Source organism: Neophocaena asiaeorientalis, unplaced genomic scaffold (genome assembly GCF_003031525.2).
Source record: "Neophocaena asiaeorientalis asiaeorientalis breed wild unplaced genomic scaffold, Neophocaena_asiaeorientalis_V1.1 scaffold131, whole genome shotgun sequence".
In the NCBI taxonomy this organism is placed as follows: Eukaryota; Metazoa; Chordata; class Mammalia; order Artiodactyla; family Phocoenidae; genus Neophocaena; species Neophocaena asiaeorientalis.
Genome location: NW_020173201.1, coordinates 874,739 through 887,083, shown reverse-complemented (window position 1 = coordinate 887,083; position 12,345 = coordinate 874,739). Strand labels below are relative to the sequence as shown.

Sequence of the window (12,345 nt, the reverse complement as noted above, 5' to 3'; positions counted from 1 at the left end):
CCATACATAGAATACTAATAATCATTAAAAAGGAATGAACTATTGATACCTGCAATAATGAGGATGACTTTCAAAATAATTATGCTGAGTGAAAGAACAGACAAAAAAGAGTACAGACTGTATGATTCCATTTATATAAAATTCTAGAAAAGGCAAACGTATCTATAGAGACAGAAAGCAGATCAGTGGTTGCCTGGGAATGCAAGGGCTGGAGGATGGGAGGAGGAATGGATTACACAGAATCATGTGGAAATTTCTGGGAATTATGGGTATAATCACTATCGTAAGTGCTTTTGTATATAAAATTTATACATATAAAATTCATCAGGTTGCACACTTTAAATATGTACAGTTTATTGTATGTCAAATATACCTCAATAAATTTGTTTAAGGAAAAAATGGCCATATGTCACCTGTTAAAAACTTCAGAGATAACTTTAAAGACCAATGAATAAATTAGAGAAACTATAATATTAAACTATGAGAAAGTGGAATGAAAAATGAAATAAATATGAAAAAAGAGAAGTTGAAGGCTAAGAGAGCAAAAGTACCAGAAGCCAAATTTTCTGTGATTACTGTCATAGCAATGAGTGTGCTACATTCTTATGTAAAGACAGAAAGTGAAGTAATTTGGCTTCAATTAAAACATTTAAGGGAGGAATTTGGGTCATAGTTGCGAATGGCAAAGTAGCCAACATTTAAAATAAAGTGTATGCATCTGAATATTTAAAAGATTTTTAAAAAAATCTTTGTAGTCAGTTCGGACTGCCTGGCCTCTTTTAAATTGCGATGTGCTCTTCAGGACAGACAAATGGTTAAAGTGAGGATCATTATATGTAATAAGACATAATGTATACAGCAGTCTTGCCTTGAAATCTGAGAGTTCTAAGTCCTGGTCACAATTCCATTATGGATCAGAAGTCAGCTTGAGAGCAAATGATTGGTCTTTCTGATATCTTCCAATTTAAAAATGGGAGAAGAGAGGCCTGTGTTCTTTATGGGAGAGGTCAATTAGGGTTTCCAATACTTTCAGTTCCCTGGAGCTAGTCACTGCCCAGGTGAAGTTATTAATTAAATTGCATCTTTGCCTTTATCATTACTATTCTCATAACAAATGGTAAGTGTCCTCTTACTCCGTTGCTTCTAAGAAGATTGCTTTTGTCTGTCAGAAAAGAAAAGAAAGAAATCAATCCTCCAGTACACTGACTGATTACCTATGTATTTCAGTGGCACTTTATCACCATGGTACCCAGGTTCTCAGACCCTGGCAATAAATTGAGAACAAGAACATCAAACCATAGCTCCCTGTGATGAGGCCGGTATGAATTCTAGAACTCGAGTCCTTTGAATCTGTTCCCTTTGTGTAAACAAGTACAAAGCCAAAATGGATGCGGAGCCTATGTTTCCCAAGGTGATTTAAATTGGAACTTAATAGCAAGGACGTCATCAATTTGAGTCCCCATTTTCTCACAAGAACAGATACCTCTTGCAGAGAGGGCCACGTCATGCATTAGTCCTGTTGCACAGATGCTCATGTCGGCAAATTCAACCAGTCATGTCTGTTGGCTCTGTAAGACTCAGCTCATCATCTGAGATTTTAAGACCATCAATTTGTATTCTAGTTTCTTTTACATCAGAGCAGGGTATTCAGGCTGTAATTTCTTGTGAGACAAGAAAGAAAATTCAAAAGTCTGGCCTTGATTGAACTACAGACTCTTTTATGAATTACTGATTTTCTGTATTGAGCAACTAGAGGTGAGATATTGCTAGCAGGCTGTCCATTGTATGGCTACAGGGACCAGCTGTATTGGAATATTGATTAGAATAACATGAGAAGTCTCTTAAAACTTCTGAAACTAAACTTTCTGTATGGATTTTTAGCTAGATTTTTTTGTTTTTCTTTGCGGTACGCGGGCCTCTCACTGTTGTGGCCTCTCCCGTTGTGGAGCACAGGCTCCAGACGCGCAGGCTCAGTGGCCATGGCTCACGGGCCTAGCCGCTCCGTGGCATGTGGGATCCGCCCGGACCGGGGCACGAACCCGTGTCCCCTGCAGCGGCAGGCGGACTCTCAACCACTGCGCCACCAGGGAAGCCCTTTGGCTAGATTTTATAGGGAAAAATTATGTTGTGAAATGGTAATTTCAATTTGTGCTCCTAATAGTCATCCAAAAGACATGGTTTAAGCTGATTTTGGAGCAAGCCGTAGCAAAACATTTACCTTTAGAAACTGAATTAGTGAAATTACTTTGCAGTGCCTCAAGATAATTCTCCACAATGTGATCTCTAAGTTTATTAAATATCAAATAGTCTGAGGTTATTTTAAAAGAAGTACATGTAGTACGCAGTTGCTTTAGTTGTAGCTAATTCTCTATTGCATAAGTTTCAACTGAAGGACTTTCTCATCTCTAACTTTTTAAGCTTATGAGTGGGAGCTCCTATAATCTTTACATAAAAGAACTGTGTGCACACAAAGTGAACATTAGCCACAACTATGATGATAAATTACTAAAAGAGATCAGATAATACAGAAAGTTGTTTATGTTTTTAAAAGTCAAGAATCCTGTTTACTGTAGCAAATGTAAACATACATTTTCCAGGAGTATATGTTCTAGCGCTCCTAAAAATAACTTTATGGACTGCAAGTTACAGCAACAACCTACTTAAAAATATGACATATTTATTTTTTAAACTTTATTTATTTTGATGCACAGCCTCTTCAGATTCTCAGAATTCTAAGGTTGTACCATAGAGCATCAAAATACCAATCTCTTTTACCTAAAACTGGGATTTTCAAAATTTTAAGTTTTGTTTTTCTTGTAAAATTTCATGAAGTGACTAAAGCTACATGATTAGGCCACAGCATGCAAACCGCCTAGGAGTTGTAACATATTAAAGCCTAAAATAGGAGGGAAAAAACAACCAAAACCCTGGGGCATTTCAAAACCTTATTAGAAATATTTTCCTTTGTTGTGAACCCCCAAATTGGATTGAAATGGACTCTATTCTATCAGTTTCTATTGTCTCTTGAATACACATGAGCTAACTAACTAACTAACTAACTATACCCAGAAAGCCTATTTAGCACTCTGGCCTGTATTTCAAAACTGTATTAAAGGTATCCAACTAATTTTTTATTAATAAACTATTCATTTATTAGTATTTCCTCATCATAATCAAGCAGTGCTGAGAGTACTATGTTGACAGCCCCCTGCATCTGTGGAATATGTGGAAGGAAAAGGAGCATTAACTACCCGTTATAATCATCACTGATAGCACCGCAGATCTTGAAGAGGTAGCAATGATGTGAAAAGAAAGCAATGAAGGACCATGACAATGAAGGCTAGTCCAATGTTTCCTAAAGTGAGGGTGCTAGTTCTTAGAGATGTTAAAGGGTATTAGAGTAAAAGAGAATTTTCAAAATAAGGTAAAATAAAATAAAAGGTTAAAATGGTAAAAAAAAAAAAAAAAAGTAGGTTTGAGAAGAGTTGGGATAAACAAAGTTAAATAGTTTGCCATACAGAAGAATTTTATAAACATGCATTATGTATGTCCAGAGGAAAACAGACTGTGTGAGAACCTAACAATCTCATTTTATCAGGAACTCGACTCCCAGTCCCATCATCCTCCAGCCTGCAGAACATTTCCTAGGATACACTGTGGGAAAGATGCTCTACTTCATTTTAGAAAGTAATGTTTGACGTAGCATCTAGTCCTCTTAAGAAACATCAGAAAAAGTCCAAAACACAGCCATTAGGGGTAGCTCTGGGAAATGGCATGCAAGCTGCTAATGTATTCACAAGAGTAAAATGTAAAATATTGACTTGCTTTTTTTTTTTTTTCAACATGACTTTTCTCCCAAGTTTTGTGGGTGTGCAGTTACCTAATCTTTTTCAACCTCATCATCCCCAAATATTTACTAAAAGACTATCTGTAGATGGTTCCTGAAAGAAGGAGAATGATCAAACTTAAAGACATGATATTTTCTCTTCTCTTCCAATGTTTACAGCAGTCCCCTTTCCCCCTGTATAAAGTTTTGAGTTTAGGATTTTTAAATTTGGAAAGAGAATAAAAGTATGAAACTAGTTAAATATATTTCATAACCTAAAACATTTGTGGACAAGTGTTACCTACAATAACTGACATATTACATTAGTCAACTTTTTCTGTTATGTAAGAAATTAAGTCAATGTAATGGACCTTTATTTTTCACTAGCTCACCAGCACAAGTCATCTCTGGTCCTGACATGTGTTTTTTTGCAAGCCAGCTTTAAATAGACCATTATGATAATCTGATGAATAGTTAGGAGAGATGATAAATGGATATTTAATGGGAGTTACATTTATTATAATTTTTTTTCACCAATGGTATATATTCTGATATCCTGGCAAATTAGATAAGAAATGTAGTAAATGGATATTTAATAAAGGCTTAAGCATATTATAATCTTGTTTTTCCCCATATCATGCAGAGTATCTTTTGATGTTAACAGAAACTATATATAGGAACAGAGGGAAGCATGTAAATTGAGCATCAGTTATTAGTCAGTAAATAGCTACAATATGACATCAATTATTCTGTGATTTTTTTTTAACACTCAGCAAATTATTCTCCCCTAGATCTCTTTCTAATTTGTAAGTTTTTCATTGTTTTTTCTCCCCTGAACATATCTTTATTTTTTAAATGATGAGTGCTATACTTGTTCTTATAATTTACAAACCAGCACAAGACCACCACCTTATTGCAGGGTTATATCTATGAATTTAGGTCTTTTAAAAAAAAATGTGGGTTTCCCTTCTTTCTCTCTCTCTCTTTCCCCTGTCCTGTTTTCTGCCCTCCCTTTTTGTTATAACTGCAACAACTTGAAAGGCACAAATCTCAACTACCCTGATTTTCTCCTTAGGTGTAATGGAGGAGGTGAAGTCATTCAAAGTTATATTTGTTCATGTTGCCTTTTACCGCTGCTGGCGACTGGGTTATAAAAATATTCCCAAACAGTTCTGAACACTAGCAGAACACAAGCAAGATGGAAAACCCTGAAAGACATTTAGATGACAATGTCTTGACCGCTGATTCTAAAATTAAACTAAAATAACACTGATTATACCTTGTCGTTATAGTATAAAATGAATGCCAAGAGCTACCCCACATATGCCCAGTAGACACACACACAAAAGTCAGGTAAGGGGATCTTGCACTGTTGGTGGGAATGTAAATTGATACAGCCACTATGGAGAACAGTATGGAGGTTCCTTAAAAAACTGAAAATAGAACTACCATACGACCCAGTAATTCCACTACTGGGCATATACCCTGAGAAAACCATAATTCAAAAAGAGTCATGTACCAAAATGTTCATTGCAGCTCTATTTACAATAGCCAGGACGTGGAAGCAACCTAAGTGTCCATCAACAGATGAATGGATAAGGAAGATGTGGCACATATATACAATGGAATATTACTCAGCCATAAAAAGAAACGAAACTGAGTTATTTGTAGTGAGGTGGATGGACCTAGAGACTGTCATACAGAGTGAAGTAAGTCAGAAAGAGAAAAACAAATACTGTATGCTAACACATATATATGGAATTAAAAAAAAAAAGAAAATGGTCAGAAGAACCTAGGGGCAAGACGGGAATAAAGATGCAGATGTACTAGAGAATGGACTTGAGGATATGGGGAGGGGGAAGTGTAAGCTGGGACAAAGTGAGAGAGTGGCACGGACATATATACACTACCAAATGTAAAATAGATAGCTAGTGGGAAGCAGCTGCATAGCACAGGGAGATCAGCTCGGTGCTTTGTGACCACCTAGAGGGGTGGGATAGGGAGGGGGGAGGGAGGGAGATGCAGAGGGAAGAGATATGGGAACATATGTATATGTATAACTGATTCACTTTGTTATAAAGCAGAAACTGACACACCACTGTAAAGCAATTATACTCTAATAAAGATGTTAGAAAAAAAAAAAAACCTAGCCTGACACAGACTTGCTTTCAAAGGCTAATATTACCAATGATGATGGGGATTTATCAGAAGACCATTAGATCTGGGACTGGAGAACTTGGCCCAAGTCCCGGTCCCATTGCTTTACTAGCTGTGTAATTTGCGACAACTCTGATAGGTGCCTATCAAAATCAGTAATGAACTTTTCTCTAGGCCAGACTTAATTGTTGATTCTTTTAAATTAAACAATCAAGTGGAAATTTCTGGAAACCAGCTAAACAGTTACTCTGCTGTACTTATATTCTATATTCAAGAGAATAATAAGCAACATTCAAATATTACCAATTTCTTTCTTTGTCTGAACAAATTTGGACACATCCCTGCCGCCCGCCCGCCCCCACCCCGCCTTAACTTTTTGTAGGTTAGACATTGAGATTTGCCTCCAATTCAGCATCTGCTTTTATTGTGAAAGGTGTTCTATACTTTTTTAATAACCTCTACTACAACAGGTACAATCCTATTTCCACTACCTAATTTTAGATATGTTAAAACATCCTGCTCTGTTTTTAAGAAGCAACGTTAGACAATAAACTGTTACAAATTCTGGACAAAGATTTTGTATAGAGATTTTTCAATCATTGCACGTTTTACTTATTACAAAAATATAAAATTTATCTTTCTGAGAAAGATGCACACAGATGTTGGTATGACTTGAGAAAAATAGTTAATAGCTTGAATTTGTTATCTTCTTCTTTAGACCCAAGAAGGAGGGGAGATCATTAGATAAACTGAGTGTGACAAGGGAGCTTTGGGTCTGTAAGTCTTAGACAACGGGTTGTGTTAGATGTGTAAGTTAAACATTCCAAACTTCAGTTATTATGTTTGTAAAATGTAGCATATAATACATTTGCTCTCACTACCTCCCAGACATTGTGTCAAAATAAATAATCTTCATTTAAGTGAGTGGAGCATAGCGAAAAGAAGGGAAATCAAAAGGGGCTACCAGTGGCGGGTGGAGAGGAGGGAAATTTGGGGAGGAAGGGGAGAATGCAGAAATGGAAATGAGAGAGGGCAGTGTATGGGTAGAAGTGGGTATTTAGGAAGGAGTAGAGAAAAGAAAAGGGGAGAAACGGGAGGAAAACTTGGTCTGGATTTAGTTAGGGGGAAGCCTAACTAACAAAGGAATTCAAGATCAAGGGCAACAGGAGTGGAAATGAGAGGGTGTACCTTAGCATTTTTTCTTTTGGTTTAGGATTTTGATGAGTGTCATCTTCAAGTGGGAATTTTGAAAGGAAGAAAGGCAGAATGTATTTGAAAAACTGGGGCAGGACAGAGGAAAGCAGTTTTTAAAAGTTGTGATGGGAGATGCAGAAGACAAAAAGGGAAAGAAGGCAAACATTTTTAACTTGTCTACTTTGCCTTCCATATGGGGTGCAGAAGGCAAAGGGGATAGAAGGAAGAGGGGAGAGAACACTTATGCAGCTTCTGGAAGGGGAGGAGTACCCCAGAAGTACACTTTAAGGAAAAACTATTTGAAATTATCTATGAAAGCAGAGGGCAATTGCCCAATAGAGTGATTACAAACTATACTGCATGAATTAAATTCAGTAATTAAAACCCCTGGAATTAAGGAATTGATAGGATTTTCAAATTGTACATCTGGGATCCCTTGGTGGATTATATTATGAGAAAAGGATCCAAAACTTCCAAGAAAACTATTTAGAATTTCATTAACCTAGCAAAGGCTAAACCCAGTGCACACTTCAGGAATAGCATAGGAGAAGGAGGACTCTGTGGCCTGATGATTTACTTCTTTAGGTACTGAAATGCAGAAAAAAAATAGCCCGATTGACTTTTTGACTAGAGAATATGAACTTGAGCCAGGACTTGAGAACGGGAGACAGAATGCTTTTAAGAATTTGATGAAACCATAAACTCTCTCCCAAGAAAAATGACTAAAATCTGCCACAATTTCAAAGCTTTCAAAGGCTATCTGTGATCATGTGCCACCTCCCTTTGCCACATGCAACACACAACAAACTAGATTCCTTTTCATATTTTTAATTTTTTGGCCACTCCATGCAGCATGTGGATCCTAGTTTCCCAACCAGGAATCGAACCCACACCCCCCCGCACTGGAAGCCCGGAGTCCTAACCACTGAACTGCCAGGGAAGTGTCCTGGATTCCTTTTAAAGAATACTTGATTTCACGGAAGAGAAAGGTTAAAGCTGGGAGAGGCAAATACATGCTAAACAGATCAAGAAATGGATCTCAAAAAAAATTTCAAAAGAGAATTTCCCTATGGTGTACAGCTTGGGAAGTGTTCAAGCTTGAGAACTACAATTTACCTAGTATTTTTTAAGAGGGCAACTATATGGAATTTTTGTGGGAATACAGATATAGCTATGGAGATGGCCAAACTGTGGGGCATTCTAAAAGGGAGGAAAGAATAGGTACACTAAAGGTTGAGAATCTCAAATTGAATATATTGCTTCCCTGGGAAACATATCAAAATGAAAATGCAAGGGAAGGGAAAAATGAATAGGCTATATAATGAGCCCCAGTGAGAATGAACTTGACTGCTAACAGCTAGCTACACAGGCTGGGGGAGGATACAGAATATGAGGTAAATGGAAAATGAGTAAATTAATTTTAAAAAGTGAGTTCAAAGCTGTTTTGAAAGACAAACTGAACTTGTTGAAAATATTGGAGAAACACAACCTGAAGGAAAAAAAAGAATAATACAGAAAAAGAACACAAGTCAGTTTGCTGGAAGCAGACAAGAACAGTACAGAATTAGCTTATTTTCATGTTTTAGCGTTTCAAGACAAAAGTAGGAACAACCATAGAGAAGCAGGCTTCAAATTCCAGTAGCCCACACTGAAAGAGACTTTAAATAGCTTGATGAAGGTAATTTTCGAAAGTTAAAATGGGAGAGACACAAAAAGGATGTAATAAATAAAATGGCAGATTTGGAGAATAAAAGCCTTGGATTTAAAACAACAACTAACAACAGGAAAGTCTTTTACAAAGAAAGATGTCAAAGCCCTAAACTTGAGAAAGAGAAGTAGACATATTTGAGGATGTGGGCATTAAAAAGAAAGGGTTTTTTTGTCAAAAACCAGGAAGAGGGAGGAGAAAAACTAGGACAAAGCAGAAATGTCATGCGAAATATCTTATATAACAAACTGATGGCTTATGCCACTAAAAGTTCTGGGAGAGTGGAAGCACCTGTCCAAAGGGAAGGTGTGAGGAGGAAGAGACACAACAACACCTGGACTCTTAATCTACTATAAAAAGATTTTTGGAGCCAACTAGGATTTTGGAAGAAACTCTGAGTAAAGTAGATTTATAAAATAGTGTTTGTCTCTAATAAAGATGTTAAAAAATAAAATAAATAAATAAATAAATGCAGAATGAAAGAACCAAAAAATAAAATAAAATAGTGTTTGTGAAGCCATTCAGGAGAGAACAAAGTAAAGTCCTGGTCAAAGGAATAAAATTTATCTGGATATGATTTAAGCAAGAATCATTGATGGATGCTAAAACTAGTGGGTGGAAAGTTGGTTAAGAAAGAGGATATTTACATAGTCTCAAAGTATCTCCCTACAAATTACTTATTAATTACAAAGAGGAAAATAGTAACTTAACAGTGGAGAAATCTGACAAACAGTACCTGAACCAAGTGATCACCACCAATTAACACCATCAGGTTAGCATCACCAGTGATGGGATAAGTCAATATCATGTGTTGTCTAAACATAATATTCTGAGAACAACACAATATCACATCCAAATCCAAAATGCAAAACCTGAATCTAATCATATGGAAACATCAGACAAACCAAAATCAAGAGGCACTTTGTATCACAGCTGTTCACAACTCTTCAACTTTTCAAAAATATCAAGGTCATGAAAGACAAAAACTGAGAAACCATTCCAGATTAAAGAAAACTAAAGAGACGTGACAACTAAATGTAACATGTGATCCTGGACTGAATCTTGGAGCAGAATAAAAAAAATTTTTTTATAAAGGTCATTACTGAGACAATTGGCAAAATATTAATAAAGTCTGTAGATTAGACAATCATATTGTATCCATGTTAATTTCCTGATTTTGGCAATTGTATTACAGCTATGTAAGAAAATGTCCTTGTTTTGAGGAAGTACACACTGAAATATTTGTGGATATGAGGCATCACCCTGCAACCTACTAACAGTTCAGAGATTGATAAAACAAATGTGGTAAAGTGTTAACATTTGGAAAATCCAGGTGAGAGATATACAGGGATTTTTTGCATTATTCTTGCGTCTTTTTTTCTACGTTTGAAATTATTTCAAAATGAACAATGAAAAATTCTCTGGAAAGAACAAACTAATAGAGTTGATGAACTTTGATTGGATCCCAGGAAAAAACAGCCATGAGACAATTTGAGAGAACTGGGGAAATCTGAATATGGACAAAATACTAGATGAAATTATGGAGTGACTGCAGGTTTAACAATGGTAGTGTGGTTCTGTAGAAGGATGTCCTTACTTTTAGAAGATGAGGGTAAAAGTGCAACGCATGTGGAAGATTCCACTGTTGCTCACTAGATCTGGCAGCAGCAGCAAGGCACTCACCAGTCTGCACTGCTCTGCTGAGCACAATATTTCTTTTGTTCCTTAGCTGGGCACTGCACTTCCCTGCCAGTGACTGTCTTGATCCCTGGGATGCAAAGGCTCCTATTTGATTAACACTGTTAGATGGGTTTTAAAGCAGGATTTCTTGGTTCCAATGAGTTCCAAATTTAGTGAAAATGGCCATTCAGCATCTCCTTATAGTTCTCTCTCTGCCCCTAGGACTCAAGCCTGTGTTTGTAACAGCTAATATGTTACAAGCTCTTACAAAAAATATTTGTTATTGTGACTGCTTTGACAGGGCTGGCCTTTTATTCAGGGCTGGGCATTGGATGTATTCTCCTCCTTTCCTACCCCCTCACAGGAGGTTTCACAGCTGCTCTGCAAATAGATTTATTTGGACCACCCCCACAGTAACTAGACAGACATGAATCCCAGAAGTGGACATGGCCTGAGTTATTCCTCAAGAAGCTTTTTAGGCTCCTTCCCTCCCCCACCATCTCAGCAATCAATTTCTTCCAGCTCTGTCCTAGCGCGTATGTCCTCATATGCCCGAAGCCCTCAGGGAGCCCTGCTTATCATCCAGCTGAGATCCTGAGAAGTACATGTAAGAAATAGGCAGACAAGCAAGAAGGATGTACTACAGTCTAAAGACAAGTGTCAAACAGAAGGAGGGAGTAATAACCTTCTGCATATATTTATAAGACATGCAAGTTTTTAGAAATTTTCCTATTGGCAGGAAGAGGCATGCAGAAAGAATTATGATGGTGTATAATCATAAATACCCTTTACAATGAACCTGTAAAGATTTAATGAGAGCAAAGCTCTGGTTATGGTTAGAGTACAATTTTAATAGTGTTTTTCTGAGCAGCCATTTCTGTTGATGCACCAAATGGAACTTTTGACTAACAGGACATGAAATTTGAGAGCTCATTCTCAAATACATGTTAGCTCCTGCGGTAGTCTGAACAGGAGGCCATTGATTCATTATTTCACTGGAGGAATCATCTCCCACGCTAACTCCGCTAGAGACAGTGAGCAGGGCCACGTGTCTCACTTGGAACACTGGAATTAAGACAATTATATAACTTGTTCCAGCACTTATGTCAGACATGTTCTAGAGCTGAATGAACTCATCTGCTCTTGGGAGGTCTATATTTTCTAAACTAGAAATAAACTTTTCTCTGGATAACTTTGGGAGTTAGTTCTGGACTATCGTTTAGGAATTCACAATGGGTTAATACTACTGCAGTCGCCTGGGTTTTTTAGAGTTGCACTCCAACTTTTATATCACTGTTTAGTTTCATTCAGGATAAAAGCAGTTCTTCAAAACTGCAGATACAAGCTAAGGCAAGCAAATCATGCTACTTAGTGTTGGTATTTCTCTGAAACTGAGAAAAATATAATGCTCACTCATTGGTGTTTAATCCAAAGACATATTTTAAATCACCACCCTTTTCAAAAAGTTTAGCTTGACTGTTATATTATTCCTATGATCTTACTCATCCCTTGAAGAGATTACTCACAAGCAGTGTAGTAGCAGAAGATATGTAATAAAAGTGTAACCATGTCTAGAAAGTAGATGAATTACATTTGCTTTCCCTTACCCTACATAAACAGCTATCTATATAGCGACACTATGGTCTTAACTCAGGAGACGATGCGAGATGGATTTATATATACTAAATACTATACCTAATTCATAAGTACTCAATAAAAGTTAGCTATTTTTTTTTTTTTTTTTTTTTTTTTTGGGGGGACGGGGGCCCCCCCCTGTTGG

At 36.9% G+C, this 12,345-nt stretch overlaps 1 protein-coding gene and 1 long non-coding RNA gene across 7 annotated transcripts in view; one reads left to right on the top strand and one right to left on the bottom strand.

Annotated features, from left to right (window-relative positions):
* RNLS (renalase, FAD dependent amine oxidase) overlaps positions 1-12,345 on the bottom strand; it is a 266,454-nt gene that overhangs the window by 170,712 nt on the left and 83,397 nt on the right. The window lies entirely within an intron of this gene.
* LOC112399585 (uncharacterized) overlaps positions 1-12,345 on the top strand; it is a 443,663-nt gene that overhangs the window by 348,372 nt on the left and 82,946 nt on the right. For 2 of the 6 annotated variants that reach the window (XR_003003256.1, XR_003003257.1), the window contains exon 6: positions 10,081-10,218. The exons of the other annotated variants lie outside the window; for them this stretch is intronic. This is a non-coding gene — a long non-coding RNA (uncharacterized LOC112399585). The remainder of the gene's footprint in view (positions 1-10,080; positions 10,219-12,345) is intronic. 6 annotated transcript variants of the gene reach the window in all.